At 46.1% G+C, this 22,324-nt stretch overlaps 1 long non-coding RNA gene across 1 annotated transcript; it reads right to left on the bottom strand.

The window, feature by feature from the left end:
• LOC108633791 lies at nucleotides 426-11,084 on the bottom strand. Its single transcript, XR_001917160.1, has 3 exons — nucleotides 10,742-11,084; nucleotides 4,700-4,739; nucleotides 426-3,982 (listed from the first exon to the last, which is right to left on the bottom strand). It is a non-coding gene; the product is annotated as an uncharacterized LOC108633791 (long non-coding RNA).

Here is a 22,324-nt window from a genome sequence, read left to right on the forward strand (position 1 = left end):
ACTATTATTAAAAAAAAAAACAAAACAGAAAATAACAATGTTGATATGGATGTGGAGAAGCGGCATCCTTGTCCACTGCTGGTGGAAATAGAAAAAGGAAACTGGAAGACAGTATGGCATTTCCTCAAAGAGTTAAACATAAAACTGCCTTGTGACCCAGCAACCCCACAGTTAGGTACATACCCAAAGAAATTGAAATCAGGAGCTCAAACTGATACTGTATAGCCATATTCATAACACCATTATTTATGCTAGCCAAAAGGTGGCTGAAACAACTCATCTGTCCATCAGCAGATGAACGGATGAATAAAATGTGATACATACATACATATCATTCTGCCTTTAGAAGAAATGACACTCAGGGACTTCCCCGGCTATCCAGTGGTTAAGACTCCAAGCTTCCAATGCAAGGGGTATGGGGTCTGATCCCTGGTACAGAAGTGAAGATCCCACATGCTGTGCAGTATAGCCAAAAAATAAAATAAAATAAATGACATTCTGGTCAAAGCTGCAATATGGAGGAACCTAGAAAACATTATGCTAAGTGAGATTGTCACCGAGTCCAAGCTCTCTCTGCTCACTGCATCACAGACCAATGAATCCCAGGGACGACATGCTGAGGCAAGGAAGAGACTTGAGTCAGGGGGCCAGCAGACCAAGAAGACGGCAGGCTGCGCCTCCAAGTAACGTCTCATTGGGGGCTGAACGCCAGGTTCTTTTATAGATCAGAGAGAAAGGAGCAACGAGGAACTAACGTCAAAAGGGAATAGAGAGGGAGAGGCAGTGGGGCAGTCAAGCGCAAGGGTCTTCAGTCTGGTGAGACGTCTCCGAGGGAAGGGCCAGCCTTCAGAAGAGGGGTGTCCCATCTCTTCAATTCACAGGTGGGCAGGGACAAGCTACGTCTCCTGGAGCTGAACAAAGGCACTTTAGTTTACAGTCAAACAGAGGGGCAGGGTCCTCCAGGCAAGCCATTGGGTATGATTATAATAATAAAAGCAAGTCAAAGAAACAGTGGAGGCAGAATTGGTTTCCTCCCTCCAACAAAACAAGCCACAAACCAGAGGACAATACAATGGATATCGTAAGATTCCATGTATATCAGGTGCCTTGATTAGGCAAATTCATAGAGACAGAAAATGGAAGCTACCAAGGGCTGGGGGTGGGGGCGGTGGGGATGGGCAGTTATGACATGACGGGTACAGATTTGTCTGGGTTGGTGACTGACTGCTCATTTCTAGAGCAAAAACAACTCATCTGTGAGCGTGCTTTTCCAGTAGAACCAACCATTCCAGAGCCTATACCCCAGCTACCGCTTTGCTTGGGTTCTCTGGCTCTGGTCCACTGTGGACTTGCCCTAACCAGCTCAGGGCAGGTACCAGGTCCCAGACAAGCAAGGACACCGCCAATACTCCTGAACCTGTTGACTTATTCCACCCAGCCAGTCTCACGCCTGTTGACCCTGCCTCGCTTATTCTTTCCCAGAGAAACCACTGTGACGGCTCCAGCCCACACTCTCCGCCCCTGCCTTCTGACCCATCTTCCCTGCCTGTGCACACAGCCTCGGTGTGGCGTTCCCCCACCTCTTGGGTAAACTGTAAAAACAACATCTTTTCAAAGACAGCTGTTTCCTGATCTATTGGCCTTTACTAATATGAATGCTTATTAATGCTATATTTTATTTTTTCACTACTATGATTTTATTTTTAATACGAAATTGACCATTTTTAAGTGCACGGTTCAGTAACGTGAGATATAATCACATTGCAGAACAACAAATCTCCAGAAATTTTTCAACTTGCAGGACTGAAACTCTATACACAGTAAACAATAAATCCCCATTTCCCAACTCTCCTTTAACAGACTTTCAAATCTCTAATATTTCCTTCCAACCATTTTTTAAATGACATCTCCCACCAGTACACCACTCTGGCCTTGTACTACAGATAGCTTATTAATGCTATATTTTAAAACAATGGAAACACTGATTAAAAAAAAAAAAGATTTAAATGGCAAGAACAATGATGTCTGTTGTAACCTCTATGAGTCAGGACTAACCATGCTGCTCTCTTCACTGGCTTTTTACTTTCATCCTACGTGAGTGTTGGGCTTCTGCAGTGACTCACTGGTGAAGAATCCACCTACAATACAGGAGACTCAGTGCAGGAGACTTGAGTTCGATCCCTGGATCAGAACAATCCCCTGGAGAAGGAAATGGCAACCCAAGAGTACTACTCTTGCCTGGAGAATTCCATGGACAGAGGAGCCTGGCGGGCTACAGTCCATGGGGTCACAGAGAGTCAGACACGTCTGAGTACACTGACTAGGATAAGAATGTCATTGGTTTCTTTCTTCCCAATAAGGAACCTGAGGTCCAGAGAAGTCAGTTGCCCAAAGTCACCAGTAAGTGGCTTATCATGGAGAGTGAATTTGAGGTTTTAACTCGGAGAAGGTAAGATTAGGGGAACAGGAGAAATCGAAGCTTCTACAACAGAGAAGACTGGGACTCTGTGACGTCACAGAGGCTGAGAAGAGAGATTCAGCGATATCAATAATCAATTAGTCTCAATAATCTTCCTTGCTTAGGACGTAAAGAACAAGTTTTTGTTTGTGCCTACTGGTGATGGTTAAGAATTGAATAACAATCTTTGTCTTGCTATTAGCATTAGGTGTGTGTTTTACTTGGGGTCTGAAAATAGAAGGATTTTCTCCAGTCACAAATCAGCCTTGCTGGAGGAGCAGGGTTGAGCTTCACAGTGGGTACGACCCCAAGTTAATAAAACACCTGCTAGCGCTGAGTTAACAGACCTGTAGGTAGCTGTGGTATCTCTCCACCAAGGTCATTCCCATCAGTTTGTAGCAGGTGACACACACACTGAGTGTACCTTTGAAGTTTTCAGACCGATTGTTGACAAAGATGACAATGCATACTTTGATCTGATTGTTAATGGGGCTTCCTAAAGGTCAGCTCAAAATAGGAGAAACCCAAGGCATTTCGTTTCTGGGCTATTACCGAATTCCTTGACTGATTGAGCTCTGCTCTCAGCAATGTGACTCACGATACCACGAGGATCTTCAAGCACACTGGGTGGAACAGCTGCGTCAGGTCTTCAAGCCGTGCACTTTGGGGATCGCATGTTTCGGGGTGTCTTTTTACTGACCAGCTAACACAGAAGTTCAGAGGAAGCAACTAGCGTGAGAGTCACACAAATGGACATGTACCTGATGATGCTAGCAGCACCTGACACCATGTAATGCAGCCAGTGATCCGTGTGACACACACCCTTAATGGACCTCTCAGTATCCAACCTCCCCTCTTTGCTAATGAGCTAAGTGATGGGCGGAGGAAGCCTGACAGTGTACCCGCGTAATTAATCGCTTTCCCAACTCTTTCGTAGGTATGGTTGGACTTGTTAACGCAGTTCAGGGCAGTGACCGGTAAGACGAAATCTGCTGGAAGGCTTCTGGGAAAACCTTTCCTTTTCTGATGAAAGAGAGGCAGCACCAGAGCCTCTCCCTGTGATGGTGACCCGATATCTATTCTCTTGGGGATACATGTTTGTGCTGTGTCTAGGTTTTGACTGTTAATAAACAAAGCTGTTATGAACATTACTGGGAAAATCTTTGCAGACAGCTGTTTTGCTTTCTTTCCCTTGGGGAAATAATTAGGAGCAGAATTGCTGGGTCACAGATTAGGTGTATGATTCATTTCCTCCATCATGTACGAGCATTCCAGTTGCTCCAGATCCTCACCGGTATTTAAGGTTGTAAGGCTTTTAAGAGTTAGCCATCTGGAGGGCAATGGCGTCTTATTGTGATTTAAAATTGCATTTCCCTGATGATTCATGGTGGTGAGCCCTTTTTCATGAGTTTATCGGCCATTTGGTATCTTTTTTGTTGTTGTTGTGAAGATGGCAAAAACCACAAGGTGGGGACAGCCAGAATTCTGTCGTCAGTGCTTAGAGAACCATCTGACCAGCACAGGCTGCAACGAGAGTGAGAAATAGATTTCAGTTTTGCTAGTCTACTGCAATTCTGTTCCATATGTTTTGAGAGTTGAATTGTATATTAACACAAATTATACCTCAATAAACCTAATCAAAAAAAATAAAAAGAATGGTGGGGGAGAGGTGGATCCCGAGAAGACAGGGATCCAACGGGTTGTTCAGCTGACCTGAAACTCTAAGCATGGCTCCCACGTGGACAGGGCTTCTGGGTCTTGACCTGTGGGGATTTACTCCTATACCCCACATTTATTAACTAAATGGTGATTCTTGCTAGAATAGCTCCACGTGCTAGAATGAATTCAGGTTTGCGAGGAGAAACTGAACGAGAGAAATGCAGATGGGCCGGGATGACCTAACACTGTCAAAACCCCCAGCTCTCCTCTGTTAAACCAGGAGACTTGGTCTCAGACCTCAGAGCCCCGCAGGGCACGTTGCCCAGGAGTGCTGATTCTGGATCTGACCTGGCTGCGAGCAGAATTCAGTTGAGATCTGCGGGAAGTGGGCTAGGCAGAAGTATCTCAGCCCTTCTGAACTGTCCTCAGCTGAACTTTGCTCCACTCCCCAAGGTCTGCTAAGCTCTATTTGAAGAGCTTGCAATTTAAAGAAGTGAAGAGTCTGGGAAGGGTAAGTTAGGAGTGTGGGATGAACAAATACACACTAAACGGATATACACAAAATTATCAATGACGACTTACTGTATAGCACAGGGAAGTATATTCAATATCCTTTAACAACCTGTAATGGAAAAGAATGAAAAAAGAGAAAAAAATGTATGCATGGAACCGAATCACTCTGATGTACACCTGAAACTAACACAATATCATAAATCAACTATAATCCAATAAAAAAATTGCTTACAGACATGGAGAAGCAGCACACACAAGCAGCTGAAAATGAAAAACATTTTCTCCAGGGTTAAGCCAAGTCCTGGGGTTAGAACTTGTTAGTGGCGCCCACCTGCTATCCTTTTAAATAGATAAAAGACTTCTCAGTCTGCCTCCATGACAAACTACTCCATTCCCCTCCACCATTCTTCCTCACCCTGCTCCCCCCCTCGCCCCCAAAACCCTATCATTAAATAGGCCCTTTTCAGAGGGGAATACAATTCAAGCACAGTCATTAGGAAAACCCTGCCCTGTTTCTGTGGTTACTGACAACTCCCTTTGTGTAAATCTCATTAAATCAAACCGGGGACTCCCAGTTTTTTTACGGCAAATCCTAGGAAGAGAAAACGATGTTGATTTTAGAAATAATGTTGCAAATCTCAGGTATGAGACCTCTTCGGATTGGAAAGTAATATTATTTATCTCCCTGAAACCAATAAATAAATCAACCATGAAAAATTGATAATGGTTTTTGTCACCAAGCGTCCTTTTTCTGCTGTGGTAGAGTTCTTTCTTTCTTTTTTCCAGAACAGAAGGCTTTCTTTGACAAGCTATCTTATTTTCACGTCTTTATGAAGACAAATGAAATTACTGAAAGTATTGAAGACTATTTTCAATTCATTTTCATCCCGTACATTTTTGGTACTTAGGAGCAATTTGCTTCTCATTTGAAAAGAAAAATGTTTCTTATTCAAAGCATAAGCAACAGTGGGTGTTCCTTATACTCTAAAAGGCTTGAAACGTAAAATGGTTCTCATAAAACTGGAGAGAACAGAGAGACTGCCCTATGACAGAGCTGTATGCAATATAGAATAGTTACACGTTTAACAACTTCTGGGCCAAGAGGTTGTGTTACCTATTATTCCCCCCCCCCCCCCTTTAATTTTGTTATTTCTATTTTAGAATTTCCAAAGTCCTTAACTATAAAAACAGTCCTCTTTTCTGGTGTCTTTTGCTGCCTAAAGATATATATAGCTTAGACATTTCCTTACCAGCAAATGCACAAATAGTCCATGCTGGGCCCTATCCTGGGTACTACCCCGAGAATGCTGTGATGAGACCCACACTGTGGGCTTTTGTATGGATCTGCCTTCCTTTGAATGGAGGCTCTTCCCTGCCACTGTGCCAAGTCCTAGTGGCAAGCTCCTTGGGGGCTTCATTGAAAGGATTAACTCCCATCCACTCCTCAGTCTTAAAGACATCTTTCTCATGCTCCCCTTGCTTGAATTCAGGGCAGATTTCTAGACTTTGACCTTGGTTGTCGCAATCAATGACAGATGGTCAAGATAGGAAAGATAACCAGGATGAGGATGAAAGTTCATGAGGAGCACTCTCCAGGTACAGAGCTGGGACACAGGCTCTGAAGGCCACACTCCGCCCTGAGCTGCCTTCTTTCATCTCCAGGCACCCTGGGCGCCCACCCCCCACCCCAAGGTGGTGGGAGTTTTCCCCTTGCACTGCTGTGCGCCTATTTCATCCAGCCTGTTACTATATGGCGTTGTTGCCTTTGTCTTTATCCTGCATCCAACTGTAGATCTTCTTCTTCTTAGTGGTCCTCCAGCCCCAGCCCACCGCTCTGCCCAGGATGCGCTTTCATAAATGTGACCAGAATCTCTTCTTATCCATCACAGGGAGTATCAACGGAACATCCATGCCTGAGAACTAGAGCCGGTGGGACTCAAGTCAGACATCCTCTATAGCAAGAGGATAACCTGGTAGAATAATCTTCCAGACAGAGATAAATAAAGAGAGCTCTAAATCAGAACTAGAAATATCTTTACCTAGAAGGAGAGAGTGAAGACCTAGGAAGGCCTTCTGGGGCTTTAGAGTGGAGAAAAGAATGCTAGACAAAAGGAGGGGGAGGGGAGGGCAGAGGGAAGAGGATTAGGGAGGCACACCCTCTGGTAAGATTACACCATGATTAGCACTGCCAGATGAATATTTATGAGGGCGGCGCTGATTGTATTAGGAGGGGATCATTTGAATAATCATGAATATGTTTCCATGCATTTGGACCTAATGGGACGGTTTTCAGTCTTTAATGAGGCATTGGCGCGTGTTTGCAGAGGGGGCGGGGGTGGGGAGGGGAGGGGGGCCAGAGAGAGGGGGATGAACGATACAGGTCACAAGGCTTCTGCACGTGTATTTTTTTCACTGTCCTGCTCTCTTCTCCCTGCAGTCGTGTCCATATAGGGGGGAAAACGTTTAAAATCTGCAGCGGGTGCCTGTCGGAGCAGAGGTTAAAATGGTTTGCTGTTTTTTTTTTCTGAACCTACTTTGAGCCTGAACCGGGCGGAGTGGAGGGGAGGAGCGTAGCTGTATCTCACACAGATTTGTGAAACTGAGTTTGTGGAAGGTTGAGTGACTTTTCCAAGGCCACAAAGGTAGAGAAGGGCTGAGCCAAGACTTCTGATCACCTCCCGGGTCACTCCCAAGTGCATGTGAGGGTGACTCTGCCGCCCCTTCGCTGGGTAGGTGCTGGGCGTTTATTGGGATTGTCCTGCCATAATGGTTAACAGACTGGCTCTTTTCATAAGCAAAACATAACCGTTGGAATGTTAAACGGTTTGTTTTGTTAACTGGGTTGAGGAAAGCACCCATTTCTTTTACCTTTCCGACCCCAGCAGGATGCCCATAAATGACAGCGATTGTTTGGAAAGAAGAGCTCGCAGGAGGGCAGATGGCAGGAAAGGCTTAGCGGGATGGATGCGTGCGTTTGTTCCTGAGTTGTCGGATGGGCAGGGAGGAGCTGGGGGCGAGGAGGAGGGCTGCGACCACGTGGAGAAGGTTCCACCCAACCGAGATGGGCTCGTCTCTCGGAAAGACACATGGAACCGGCCCCGTATAAAGCAGGGGCACCAACCAGAATGCCAACTCGGTTATTTTCTACCGAGAGAAACCGAGCCCTCCCTCGGCCGGGCGTGCTCCTGCGGGCGGTAAGTGCGAGCGAGACGCAAGGGTTCTGGAGCTGAGCCCTGAGCTGAGCGAGCCTGCGTCCAAATCTCAGCTTTTGCTTCGGCATGGTTGCATTCTGACCCGGGGCAGGCCCCCCGGCTCGGCTTTCTCCGCTGGAAGGCAGGCTCTGTGCGAGGCCCGAACGCGAAGCAGACCCACACTTGGGAGCTATTATTAGCCTCTCCCTGCAGGCGGAAGCAGAACTGCACGCGGAGAGCGGGCTCGGCGGGAACCAGGGCGGGGGAGGTAAGCGCGTGGTTCAGGGGTGCAGCCTCACCTCCCGGGGGGCCACCCCTGCCGCCTCCGCTGGCCCCTCCCGCTCGGGGAGGCTCTGGGCTGCGCGCCGTCAAAGCAGCCTTCCGACCCGGGCTGAGCACGCCCGGCTTCTGAGCGAACCACCCCTCCGATGATGGACGCATTCTTTCTTTAGATATGCTAATAGCTAGTCTGGCCTGGGTCAGCTTTGCCTCTTAAGGGGACTTCGTCTATCTAAGGTCTTTTGTATTAGACCGTTTAACTAGTTCATCTCAGAGGAGTAGTTTAAACTTTATTTCCGAGTTTTTTCAGGGGTACCCCGGTCTGGTGACCTCCAAACCTGATCTGACCCCATTCATCCCAATACCGGCTGGCACCTTGGGATTTTTTTTTTCTTTTTTTTTAAACAGTAGAAAATACATCTCACTTTCCTAATCTATAAAGTGGGTTTGAGTTGTTGAGAAGAATAAGTGAAGTTATTCTTGAAGAAGGATTAAATGAGAAAATCCTGGACACCACAGCCTGCGGTATATGGTGGTGCTGTGCTAAGTCACTCAGTCGTGTCCGACTCTTTGCCACCCTATGGACTGTAGCCGGCCAGGCTTCTCTGTCCATGGGATTCTCCAGGCAGGAATCCTGGAGTGGGTTGCCATGCCCTTCTCCAGAATATCTTCCCAACCCAGGGATCGAACCCAGCCCATGGTGGATAGTAGGCACTCAATAAATGTGTTGAATGAGTCGATGGATAACTATTACCTTTGATTATTGGGACTTCCCTAGTGGAGAAGGAAATGGCAATCCACTCCAGTACTATTGCCTGGAAAATCCCAAGGACAGAGGAGCCTGATAGGCTACAGTCCATGGGGTCACAAAGAGTTGGACATGACTGAGAGACTTCTCTTCACTTAACTTTAACTTAAGTAGTGGTTCATATGATAAAAAGTCTTCCTGCAATGCAAGAGACCAGGCTTTGATCCCTGGGTGGGGAAGATTCCCCTGGAGAAGAAAATGGCAACCCACTCCAGTATTCTTGCCTGGAGAATCCCATGGGCAGAGTAGCCTGGCGGGCTACAGTCCCCGGGGTCACAGAGTCAGACATGACTAAGCACAGCACAGTAGGCCATGTAAGGGAGTTGGATGTTATCATAGGTGCCATGACTGTTTAGGAGACACAGGTTAACAATCTTGATAAAGGTTACTCAGTGCTTTCAAGCTTGGGCTCCTTGGGGAGTAGTGGTCAGTATGAGACAGGAAGGAAAAGGGCAGGGCAAAACCCTTAAGGAAAGATACAGCCCTTGAGAAAAAACTGATTAGAACTGATTAGGCCCAAGATGGCGGAAAATTTGACTTCCAATAGATGTTGTTCCGGAGAAGGCAATGGCTCCCCACTCCAGTACTCTTGCCTGGAAAATCCCATGGACGGAGGAGCCTGGTGGGCTGCAGTCCATGGGGTCTCTAAGAGTTGGACACGACTGAGCGACTTCACTTTCACTTTTCACTTTCCTGCATTGGAGAAGGAAATGGCAACCCACTCCAGTGTTGTTGCCTGGAGAATCCCAGGGACGGCAGAGCCTGGTGGGCTGCCGTCTATGAGGTCGCACAGAGTTGGATGCGACTGAAGCGACTCAGCAGTAGCAGTTGTTGTTCATTCGATAAGTCATGTTCGATTCTTTGCAGCCCCATGCACTGCAGCACACCAGGCTTTCCTGTCCTTCACTAGCTCCTGGGGTTTGCTCAAATTCATGCCCGTTGAGTTGGTGATGCCATGCAACCATCTCATCCTCTGTCACCCCCATCTCCTTTTGTCTTCAATTTTCCTAGCATCAGGGTCTTTTCCAGTGAGCCTGCTCACCTCATCAAGTGGCCAAAGTATTGGAGCTTCAGCACCAGTCCTTCCAAAGAATGTTCAGGGTTGATTTCCTCGAGGATTGACTGGTTTGATCTCCTTAAATACATTAGCATATGCTAAATGACACACTCACAGGTGCCATGAAGGTTCTGAGGCTGACCATGGAAGGCCAGGAACTAGGAAATCCCCACCTCTTCCTCCATAAATAGTTGGAATCATCCTCCCACTCCTTAGGCTATGAAATTACCCAGTCTGTAAACACTGACGACTCCCTATTTCAGGCTGAGCTCGCCTTTTGAGACAGGCCACATTTTGTGGTGTTGGAGAAGACTCTTGAGAGTCCCTTGGACAGCAAGGAGATCCAACAAGTCCATCCTAAAGGAGATCAGTCCTGAATATTCATTGGAAGGACTGATGCTGAAGCTGAAACTCCAATACTTTGGCCACCATTTGAGAGCTGGTGATGGACAGGGAAGACTGGGGTGCTGCAGTCCGTGGGGTCGCAAAGAGTCAGACAGGACTGAGCTGAACCTGACCTGAACATTCTATCTGGTCTCTCTCAGTAAACCTGCTTTCCCTTCGCCACGCTCGATCTTGAGTTCTTTCCTGTGCAAAGCCAAGGACCCTCACTTGGTGGCCCATCCCAGGGACTCACCAAGACCAAGTGGTCTTCGTGCCCTCCTGACTTTTCCTTTGATGATTAAAAATTAACTCATAGTTCTCCGGGCAGAACCCTTTTGCCTGCTGGCCTGTATTGTTCATAAGGGTGTTATATTAATAAATTTGCTCCTTACCTATCACTTTGCTTCTTGCTGACTTCCTTCTGTGCCAGGACATAAAGATGGACTTCCCGGTTGGTTCAGTGGTAAAGCATGTGCCTGCCCATGCAGGAGACGTGGGTTCAATCCCTGGGTCAGGAAGATCCCCTGGAGGAGAAAATGGCAACCCACTCCAGTCTTCTTGCCTGGGAGATCCCATGGACAGAGGAGCCTGGCGGGCTACAGTCCATGCCGTCTTAAGGAGTCAGACATGACTGAGTGCGCCGGCACCAGCCGTAAAGTATGAGTTTCATTAAGCTGTGAAGTGAGTTGTGCGGTTTTGCTTGGAAGATTACTTCAGCGTTCCATCTGAGGTGTGACTGAGTTCGAGTCCTTTCTGAGGTGTGGTTTCAAATAGAACATGGCGCCTGACTAGCTGGGATTGAACGCTGACTGCATCCCTCCAGGCTGGAGAAAGTTCCCCAGCCTTATGTGTGAACTGAGATAACCACAGGGCTCCACTCCGAGGTGTGTGTGAGAATGTGGGTTAAATGAGATAATACCGCAGGGAGCAATGCCTGGCCTGGAGCCAAGGCTGGGGACGTGTTGGCTATTATCCTGACTCACACACCCCGAAGCTGTGGGTCTGAGGAATGTAGGGGGAGGGGGAGCTTTACAAACCTCCGGGGATGAAAACTCCAGGAGCTTGGAGCTCCTCCTCTCTGTTTAGTCACGGTTCTTACAGACTTGGTTACTTGGTTTCAGTAGCTGATTAGAAAAGGAGGAGATGCCTGATCGGAAGTAGGTTCCCTAGGAAAGGCAGAAGTAACTCCTGGAGGCTCAAGGAAAATCGAAGTACCGGGAGACCAGATGCAAGAATCACAAGAATTATAGCCGACTGGCGAACTGTGATCCTTGAGGGTAGAGGGTAAAAAAGTCCTCTACAACCAAAGCGTGCAAAAATCTCCTCTGTATTCCAGTACAGTTATCGACAACATAAAGACTGTGTTCAGAGTATGGCTTGCCCATGAAGGTGGGAGTACGTTTTATGAACTTAAGAGGTAACTTTAGGTTGGAGAGAACACAGTTGTTTCACAAGAGATCCAGGGCTTAACAGCTCAGCGTGCAGCGTCTCTTTCTATAAAGCTGAGCTCCTCAAGCTGCCTGGCCGTTTAGGTCTTGCCCCTGTTTCGACTTTTTCTTTAATGGGGTTGTTTCTTGGATCTTTGAAATTCTCCTGGTGGGCTTCCAGTAGCAATTTGTCCCAGTTAACCTCACTTTCTTCATGAATGGTACCACTGTATTGATGATATTTGATCATTTACTTCAAGACATCCTGAGATATACATGACTCATAATTACACTCTACGATGAAGATACAGTAAAGCTTAAAGGAACTAACAAGAAAAAAAAATACATGGCAATTTATTTGTATAAAGGCAGATGTTCTCTCTCTTTTTTTTTTTTTTTTTCTTTCCTCCTTATGGTTGGGATGTGGGACAGGCATAAGCAAAGGAAAACTTGGTTTCCTTTTGAGTGAAAACTCTTCAAATTCAAAACCATGGAAAGAAAACCATTTTCTTCTGCTGGGTGAAAAAGGTGTGCTTTCTGAGTTTCTACCACCCTTTCTGGCTTTCTGCCTCTGGAAAAGACCCATAAGTGGAATGCCACGGGTCACAAGAGTTACTTAGCTAAGTAAATACACATGAGTGATTGGGGGAGAATTACAAAGTCTTCCCTAAGTAACCGAGTCAAAACTAACAATACTCAGTTGTCAGAACATCAAATGTAGCTGCCCAAGCTATCACCCTCGACACGGCCAAGCATTTTAAAGACTCGCTGTTGAGGACAACATTTGATGGATGTAGTTTTGTTTTCTAGCTTATGGGAACAGGAGTGCCATGGGGGAGTGCCAGAGGGAACGCAGCTGGGGAAGGAAATCCGGTGATTGTAGAAGGGGAATACTTGGCAAGACAAGGAATGGACTGGGGTTTCAGTTTTGTTTTGTGTTTGAAAGGATTTTGTTTTTACTGCCAACTTTATGGCTCAATTCTGAGTCGTATCAGTAGGATTTGTAAGCTGTCCTTTGACTGGGGTCTGGCAGTTTGGTATGTACTGGTGGTCTTAATTCAGTGTCTGGGCTGGAAAGCAAACGTTTTCATCTTGGGAATCCCCGTTACAATCGGACATTTTCCAAGGAGACGGTGGAAGCCAGATGGGAATGCGGCGCGCACTGCCCTGTTAGCTCTGAGTCTCCACTGATGCCGTGTTTCCTTCTTCCATTCTGAACGTATATGAGCGCCTACTGTGTGCCCTGCCTGATGAGACTCCAGAGCGCTAGATACTGGGGATTTAGAGCCGGGATTCCAACAAGCCACATCTTTGCTTCATGGAGTTCGCATTCAAATGGGAGGGAAAGGAATGAAAGATGTAATATAATTACGGCTGCCAAATTTAGCAAAGAAACATAAAGACACCCAGTTAACCTTGAGTTTCAGGTAAACAATGGATTTTCAAGTATAAGTAGGTTCCATAGATGGCCTGTATTTTGTCTGGCAACCTTCAGTAGGATGCCGGGGGAGAGAGAAGTGCTATGGGACAAATAATTAGGAGAGTATAGGGCTATCTAGAGATGGAGGGGACACATTTAGTTAGGGTGGGAAGGGAGGTTCCCTCTGACAAGGTGACATGGAGCAGAGGGACAAGGATGAAGTGAGGGAGGGGCCCAGGCTGGTAAACCATCTGTGGAAAGCTATCCAAGAGAGAGTACACAGCACCGTAGAGACCCTGAGGTTCAATACTAGGATCGCCACACACAGCCCTGCCTCAGTAAGTGCTTAATAACTGAAGTTAGCTGACTCTGGGTCAGTCCACGGTTCTATTAGCCACTCATGTTGTTCTCTAGTTGCTAAGTTGTGTCTGGCTCTTTTGCGACCCCAGGGACTAGAGTAGAGCCCTCCAGGCTTCTCTGTCCATGGGATTCTCCAGGCAAGAAGACTGGAGCGGGTTGCCATTTCCTCCTCCAGGGGATCTTCTCAACCCAGGGATCAAACCCAAGTCTCCTGCATTGGCAGGTGGGTTCCTTACCACTGAGCCTCCGGGGAAGACCTCATATCACACCCTAGTTCTACAGTCTTACTAAAGTCTAAGGTGTTGGGGGAGGGGGCGGAGGGAGGAAACGGACAAAGAACATGTTCTAGATGCCTGTTCATATCCTGGGGCTTCCCCAGTGGTGCCAGTGGTAAAGAACCCATCTGCCAATTCGGGAGACACAAGAGACTTGGGTTCGCTCCCTGAGTGGGGACGATCCCCTGGAGGAGGAAATGGCAACCCACTCCGGTGCTCTTGCCTGGAGAATCCCATGGACTGACGAGCCTGGAGGGTTACAGTCCATGGGGTCGCAGAGAGTTAACACTACTGAGGCGGCTTAGCATGCACACACTCGTCTCTTAGCTGGGATAGTAATCACGAAGGGGAGTTGTTTCTTCTGTGACAAGCTTCCTAGCAGAAACAATATATATATTTTAACACAAAATAAATAGGTTGAGAGAAGGAAAAGGGAAACACAGATCTTTTCTCAGATCTGCCCGAGTCCTGGGTGCCCACCTGATCATGGAGGAGTCCTCGATGGTCCTGATTTGACAGATGGCAACGCTTTCCCTTCCTTTTGTCAAGTTTCTTTGGATTTTGTGACCCTATGGACTGTAGCCCACCAGGCTTCTCTGTCTATGGGATTCTCCAGGCAAGAACACTGGAGTGGGTTGCCATGCCCTTCTCCAGGGGATCTTCCTGACCCAGGGATTGAACCCAGGTCTCCTGCATTGCAGGCAGATTACCATCTGTCTGAGCCATCAGGGAAGCTCAAGGATAAAGGGATCAGACTTTATTATTATTATTTTTAATGGAGATTGTTCTTATTTACTGAAATACTTTATTGTTTGGTAGGTTCCAGAGAGGAAGGTTTGGTCATACTTTCATGTCTGTTACTCACTTTCCTCTCCAGTCCCCTGGTACTCCAGTCTCAGACAGGAGGGCTGAGATGGAAGATGAGGTTGGATTAGGGAAACGCTGGAGGGGCAAAATCAGTGAGAACCAGAACTGACTGCCGCCCACCCCAGCCTGGACTGTGAGAACCTGCTCTGCACCTTAGCGTCTACGGTCACGTGGCTTTGCTGTTCTGTCGTGTTAACTAGCACTTTATTCTTCCAGAGCTCTTCTGCCTCAGAAAACGGCTTGGTTGTTTCTTTAGAGGAGCTTCTCTAAAGGCCCACCAACTCTGTTTTTTTGGCTGCACTGAGTCTTGGTGGCTGGGCAAGGGCTGTTCTCTAGCTGCAACAGGTGGGGGCTGCTCCTCGTTGTGGTTTGTGGGCTGCTTGTTGCCGTGGCTCCTTGTGTTGCGGACCACAGTGGACGTCAGTGGTTGTGGCGCACGGGCCCAGCTGCTTCCTGGCATGGGGGAGTCCTCTGGTGCCAGGGATGGAACTGGTCTCCCCTGCATGGAGAGGCAGATTCGAAACTCCTGGACCACCAGGGAAGCCCAGTTTTTTCTGTTTAACAGTTTAGAAAATCTGCTTTATGATATAAATTAGATAGCCGATAGCTGTTAAAGGTAATACTCATACAGAATTTTTAGCACCAAATCACAAGTGACTGCCAAACATCTGTTTCTAAAATGCTCTCTCCGTACGTATCAAGAGATTCGAAAAGCAGTCACTTCTTCTTGGTTAAAATATTACCCATTATTTTCCTATTATTAGTATTTTCATTTAAAGTGCAGCAAATGTATTTTCTTTTTTAAATTAATCATTGTTATTGGAACATAGTCAATCTACAATGTTGCGTTAGTTTCAGGTGTACAGCAAAATGAATCTGTTATATGTATATACACTCTTTTTTAGCCTCTATTCCCATTCAGGTCATTACAGAGTACTGAGCCGACGTCCCTGTGCTATACATTATATGTCGATCACAATCTCCCAGTTTCTCTCTCTCACTCCTGCTTAATAGTATCTTTAAAGGACTAGATTAAGCTTTTTTTTAAATTCCAGCTGAGTCATGTAACTTGTGGGATTGTAGTTCCCTGACCAGGGATTGAACCCAAGCTCTGGCAGTGAAAGTGCTGAGTCCTAACTACTGGACCACCAGGGAATTTCCATGCGTTTATTTTTATTCTGTCTGCCAGACAGTGTGTTATGGACAGCATTTAATCACAAAAAACACAGGAGACTTAAAACTCTTTTAAAGAGGACAATGAATAACCTATCTGTATAAAATTCTTTGCTGTAACATAGCCAGCGAAACACTGAGTGGCAAAGATTTCAGTAGTCACGCCTCATCTTTCAAAGTCTAGTATTGCGTCCCTCTTGCAGGAAACTCCTTATGCAACCCCCAGCCTTTAAAAATAAAATTAACCTCATGGTGATATCCTGTAACAATCTCTGAACTTTTGGCTTCAGTTTCTTGGCTGCAGTTGCTTATCTGTGAGTGATTCAGTGATGAATTTTGTGTGAAGGAATTTTTGTAATTTAATCCTAGAATTAAACATCCCTGGAGAGTTAGCTGCTTCTTTAGTTGTTATTAATAGTTGGGTTTTTTTTTAAATCATATACGGGGACTTCTCTGATGATCCAGCTGTTAAGATTCCATGCTTCCAGGGCAGGGAGCATGGCTTTGATCCCTGCTGCCTCAGATAGTAAAGAATCTGCCTGCAATGTGGGAGACCCAGGTTCGATCCCTGGGTTGGGAAGATCCCCTGGAGCAGGAAATGGCAACCCACTGCAATATTCTTGCCTGGAGAATCCCACAGACAGAGGAGCCTGGTGGGCTACAAGGCATGGGGTCCCAGAAACTTGGACACGACTGAGTGTACACACACACAAAACCCACACAGGGAACTAAGATTCCTTGCATGCCACATGGTAGGCCCCCCCCCCCAATCATAGTGTTTCAATTAAAGAACTCATTTATTATTGAGACTATATCTTCTCCCCTAAGCTTCTTATTTAGTGGTTCATGAAAAAAAAAAATCTGTTTTTATAGGTATGACATCACTGGAACAGGATCAGGCATATAACCTCAGCTGTGGCATGTTAGAAATAGCTGCTCTTCTCTTTCAATGGTAGAGCAATCTTCCCACACCATGTAATTTATTCTAACACGTGTTCGCTGACATCTACAGCAATATTTTCTTAAGCATTTTCCAACTGTTTGCTGACAAATGAATGTATTTTATCTTGCAGTTATATTTTCTAGTTATTACTTTCCTATTTTAACATTTGTTGGTTTATATTTGTATTTTCTACCTTTCTTAGTTCAGTTCAGTTCAGTCGCTCAGTCGTGTCCAACTCTTTGCGACCCCATGAATCGCAGCACGCCAGGCCTCCCTGTCCATCCACCAACTCCCAGAGTTCACTCAAACTCACGTCCATCGAGTCCGTGATGCCATCCAACCATCTCATCCTCTGTCGTCCCCTCTCCTCCTGCCCCCAATCCCTCCCAGCAACAGAGTCTTTTCCAATGAGTCAACTCTTCACATGAGGTGGCCAAAGTACTGGAGTTTCAGCTTTAGCATCATTCCTTCCAAAGAACACCCTGGAGTGATCTCCTTTAGAATGGACTGGTCGGATCTCCTTGTAGTCCAAGGGACTGTCAAGAGTCTTCTCCAACACCACAGTTCAAAAGCATCAATTCTTTGGCGCTCAGCTTTCTTCACAGTCTAGAAATAACCAATGTTTCCCCAGTGATGTGTGGCTTTAGGTCTTTTAACATTAAATACACTTCTCATCAAGTTTAAGAAAAATGGTAAAGTATTTGATCGTTTCTTCTCTCTAAAAGTCATTGAGAAAGAAAAGCCCTACAGGTGTTTAATCAATCTGGATGTTCTAAACACCTAATTTTTCAATGTCTTTCTGTATGTGATGTTGGCCCTGGGGAGACCTCAGTGAGCCAAAGTGTCATTGTCCCTGACCTCACAGCTTTCTTGCCTCCTGGAGTGAGAGCCAGAAACTCCAGTGTCAGGAATTCCCTGGCGGTCCAGTGGTTAAGACTTGGCACTTTCCCTGCCAGGGCCCAGGTTCAGTCCCTGGTTGGGGAACTGAGATCTCACAAGCCACGTGGTGTGGCCAAAAAGAAAACGAGATAAAGCAACTCGAGCGTTGTGTGAAAAGGATAACTTAGCGACCTGCCGGGGGCCACCCATGCTCGGTGTGTACGTGTCGAGAGAGGTCGAGGAAGGCTTCTCCAGGTGAGTGACATAAATTTAGATCTAAAGATGCTTGGGAGCGAGTTCACAAAGGGGACTGGGAGTGGTGGTGAGCAGTGGGCCTCAGCCTTTGTTGGCGCCAAGGACGGGTTCCGTGGAAGAGGACTTTTCCATGGGCCGGGGTGGCAGGGATGGTGTGGGGATGACCCAGGCGCATGACACCTGTTGTGCCCTTTAACCTTATGCTGCTGCTGATCTGACAGGAGGTACTGGTCTGCGGCTGGGAGGTTAGGGACCCTTCATGGAGACAGTCTTCCAGAAAGAGGGAACAACATGTGAAGGGCTGACTGTGAGAGCCATCAGGTTTCATTTAGAGAACAGAAAGTTCTGCCAGACTGGATCCTAGGCTGTAAGGAGGGAGGGGCAAGGGATGTGGGCCGGCACGTGGGTTGAATCAGGGAGACCTTGAGTCTGGATCTTATTCTAAGGACGGTGGAGAGATGCGGAAACGTTTGAGTAGGTGGGTGACAAGATGGCATCGTTAGACACATTCCTAGAGTTCTCAGTGTGGAGACTATTGAAAGTTGGCCAGGTTGGAGGCAAGAGGGTCAGTTAGGGAGCAGATCTGAACTGAAGGGAGGGGTGGGAGGGTGAGTCCAGGTGAACGGATGTGGATAGAAGGGACTGGACCCTCTCAGGTGGAACACTCAGCACCTAGGGATGGAGTGGGTGAGGGAGTGAGTGCCATTAGAGGACAGGCTCAGGGGGAAATGGGTCTGTTTTGGTTGGTGTCTGGGGCTGAGTTTCTTAGAAACAGACTCTGGATAATCTCTGGAGATCCACTTGTGAGGGAGTGAGGAAGGCTGGATTAGGCAGAAGGAGTTATCCATAAAGCTATGGACACTGAGGCCTGAGCCATTTTACAGGGCGTTCTGGAGCTAGGATGGCCCTTTAGAAATGGCCCAAATTGAGGCAAGCCTTTGTTATCACTACATCAGCCAGACACTGGCTGCTCCCGAGGGAGGAGTATAATCTTGGGTGAGACAGTTCACAGGACCTGGCTCAAGACGGTAGCCAAGGCCTGGGACTCTGTTGGGAGTGGTCAGATGTCAATGGTCTGAGCAGCTAGGGGAGGGGGGTTCATACTCTGAATAGAGTTTTAGACACAGCACTGCAGTACCCACTACAGTGGCAAAAGATCTTAGGTTTAGCTTGGGACATGCTTATTTCTTGGTGAAAAGTGAAGTTGCTCAGTCGTGTCTGACTCTTTGCGACCCCATGGACTGTAGCCTACCAGGCTCCTCAGTCCATGGAATTTTCCAGGCAAGAGTAATGGAGTGGGTTGCCATTTCCTTCTCCAGGGGATCTTCCCAACGCAGGGATCGAACCCAGGTCGCCCGCACTGCGGGCAGACGCTTTACCGCCTGAGCTGCCAGGGAAGCCCAAGTACTATTTCTAGGTACTTGTGGGTTTATTATCCATCCTTAGTTCACAAGTAACTAGTTAATTTCAAGTATGGGATGTACAAGGCATTGGACTGACTGGTGGGGGTGTTGGAAGATGCAAAGATGAGGATTTGCATAGGGACCAATGAGATCCCTTCTCGGGTGGAAATGACCCACACTTTAGCTTCTTCTCCCAAAAGGATTAAGTCTGATTGCTTTTCCTTGGCTCAGATGCCTTTCCAGTTCTCCTCTTTCTCCCCCTCTCCTCTTGGACTTAGTAGAAAACAAGCCCAAACACCAGTTCCTTTCAAAGAAGCCCAGACTTAATGTAAAAGTTGCAAAGGATTAGGAGACCTTCTGGGGTTCTCAATAGATCCTGTCCATTGGCCCATAGTTTCTGAAGATGACTCTTGGCTGGTACCCCAAACCCCAAATTTCTTGTTCTTTTTTGACTGTCTAGAGTTCACACAACAACCCTTTCCTCGAACTTATCCCTCTCTTTCCTTGGGCAAGGCTGGTTTCTTAGGGCTAAAGAGACAGCAGGAGATGAAGATTAGTGAATCCATCTAGGGGCCAGGAATTATGAGGTCATGGGGCACCCCACTCCAGTACTCTTGCCTGGAAAATCCCATGGATGGAGGAGCCTGGTAGGCTGCGGTCCATGGGGTCGAGAAGCGTCGGACATGACTGAGCGACTTCCTTTTCACTTTCTTACATTGGAGAAGGAAATGGCAACCTACTCCAGTGTTCTTGCCTGGAGAATCCCAGGGACGGGGGAGCCTGGTGGGCTGCCGTCTATGGGGTCGCACAGAGTCGGACACGACTGAAGCGACTTAGCAGTAGCAGGGCCTCTAAAATAACGCCCAACTTTGCATCATGAAATTCATTAAGTGACGAGTCCATTAAACTGAGGTGGCGCCAATACCCTGGCCACTTACGTAAATAAATAAAAATCTAAGCCCCAAAATACTTCAAGGTTAGGAAATCAAAACCGATGAGGATGACCAATCACAAACAGCCAACTACGCGTTAAGCCGGAGCCAATCAAGTAATTTCCTCCCTGCGCATCCTCACCTCCTCTCTACCTCTCCCCAGCTCTGTGGGTGGAGCCCCGCCACTTCCTGTTTGGCACTGGCCTCTTGGAATAGATTTTTGCTCAAATCAACTTAAATCAAATTAAAAAATTTTTTAATGCATCTCAGTTTATCTTTTAATAGGACACAGCCCCACCCCTTCAGGTCTCCTAGTGAAGGCTTTACAGGTATTTCCAAAGGAGGTTCGGGAAAGGGGACCTGTTTACGGAATCACTAACAAATACGAAGAGGAATCCTCTCTTAGGTCTCCACTCAGTCTTTTCCTGGCAGGTTGCTAATAATTTAAACCTGGTTATGATTTCTTTCAAGGGTATGTTTTTGAAAACTTGAAAAAAAAATTCTGGTTCTATCAATATTTTGCTCAGCCCTTGAGATGGATCAGCTACAGATCTTAGAATTATAATCCTACTGTCAAATAGTGTAATAATTCCTTGGAAAACAAGCCAACAGATTTAACATACGGAACTCTATAAACACCTAGGCCTAGCTTAGTTTTGAGCTAAAAAAATGTGTCAGCTCAAGTCAGGGGACTGTCAGTTTAAGGTGTGGTTTGTCAGGCCTTTTGATGGTGAGATAAAGAAAAGGCTTTCCTTTTTGTTTTCCTTCTTCTCTTCCACAGCCCAACAAAGGAATTTCCCAATTTCATAGAATTCAGAGGGAAAGTATGATATATGTAGATTGACTATCTGTATGTGCCTGCAATGCCTCTTCAAACCACAAAAGGCTTTAAAAAAAGAAAAAGCTGGGATTTTGCAATTCACTGATTGGAGGGAAAACGAAGACATTAAGAGTTAGCAGTAAAAACAGCACCAACAAAATCCCAAAGGATTTGGAATTCCTTTAGTTTCTATTTGGCAGAAGAATAGTATGATTTCTTTGTTTTGCCCTTTCTTATCTACAGCAGTCGAATAATAGATTATTTCATTCTTTACTACTATTGTTGCTCAAAGCAGAGTGGTGTCCAAAATAGCACAATAATAGAATGAACCTTTGTATGGATTTTTTGGAAGAGGGGTAGTGTTTTTATTTTTAAAAACTTATTCTAAAATTTGTTTTTTCTGTTGTGAAATTCAGTGATTTCATAGAATTAAGATGAATGGGTACTTTGCTTTTCACTAATGGTCTACCTGGAGAAGGGATTTCTCTGAAATCCTCTTTGTAAAAAATAGAACAAAGATAATTTGCAAGAAATTATCTTTTACTTTTGGTTGGTTTAGGGTTTTTTAAAAGCAGATGCAATGTTAACTGTTGCCGCTTGTGCAAATGATGAATTGCGCTTTCAAACAAATTTCCTCCAGCCGAGGCTTGACCAAAATGCCGGGCTTTGTAATTAAGCTCTGTTCAAAAAGTATTTGACATTATGAAGCCATGTGAGGCAGTTCTACAAACGAAGGCTCTTTACCATAAGCAATCCAGATTTGAGTTTGGGGAGTACAGTTCTTGAAACCATTCAAACACCCTATGCTGTGCTTTCAACTCTTGGAAGAAGGGAATTGGGGGAGGGGCAAGAAAGTATTTTAAGTACACAAAGATTCTAAATTTAAGAAAGCTAGGATTTACTACAGCAGGTAGGGACGTTATGAAATTCCATACATTGTAATTTGTGTAATGTATCAAGATTTCATAAGCAAGGCCTTGTATTTATTTCAATGCACGTCATGTTTTCACATGCATATTAATAAAGGCCCACCTTTGAGAGAAGAAAAAAAGGCCTCCTTTCAAATGAAATCAAGCCCAAGTAAAGTTGAAACTCAACCCACAGGGTACTGGCACTGTTTTCAGGCTAAAAGAAGATGAGTTTCAATTTCATTGTCTTGTAACATTGATAAATGTGATCCAGTGGTTTGCAGAACTTGCAGATTACACAGGTCTTTCTAAA

This window comes from Capra hircus, chromosome 24 (assembly GCF_001704415.2).
Source record: "Capra hircus breed San Clemente chromosome 24, ASM170441v1, whole genome shotgun sequence".
NCBI lineage: Eukaryota > Metazoa > Chordata > Mammalia > Artiodactyla > Bovidae > Capra > Capra hircus.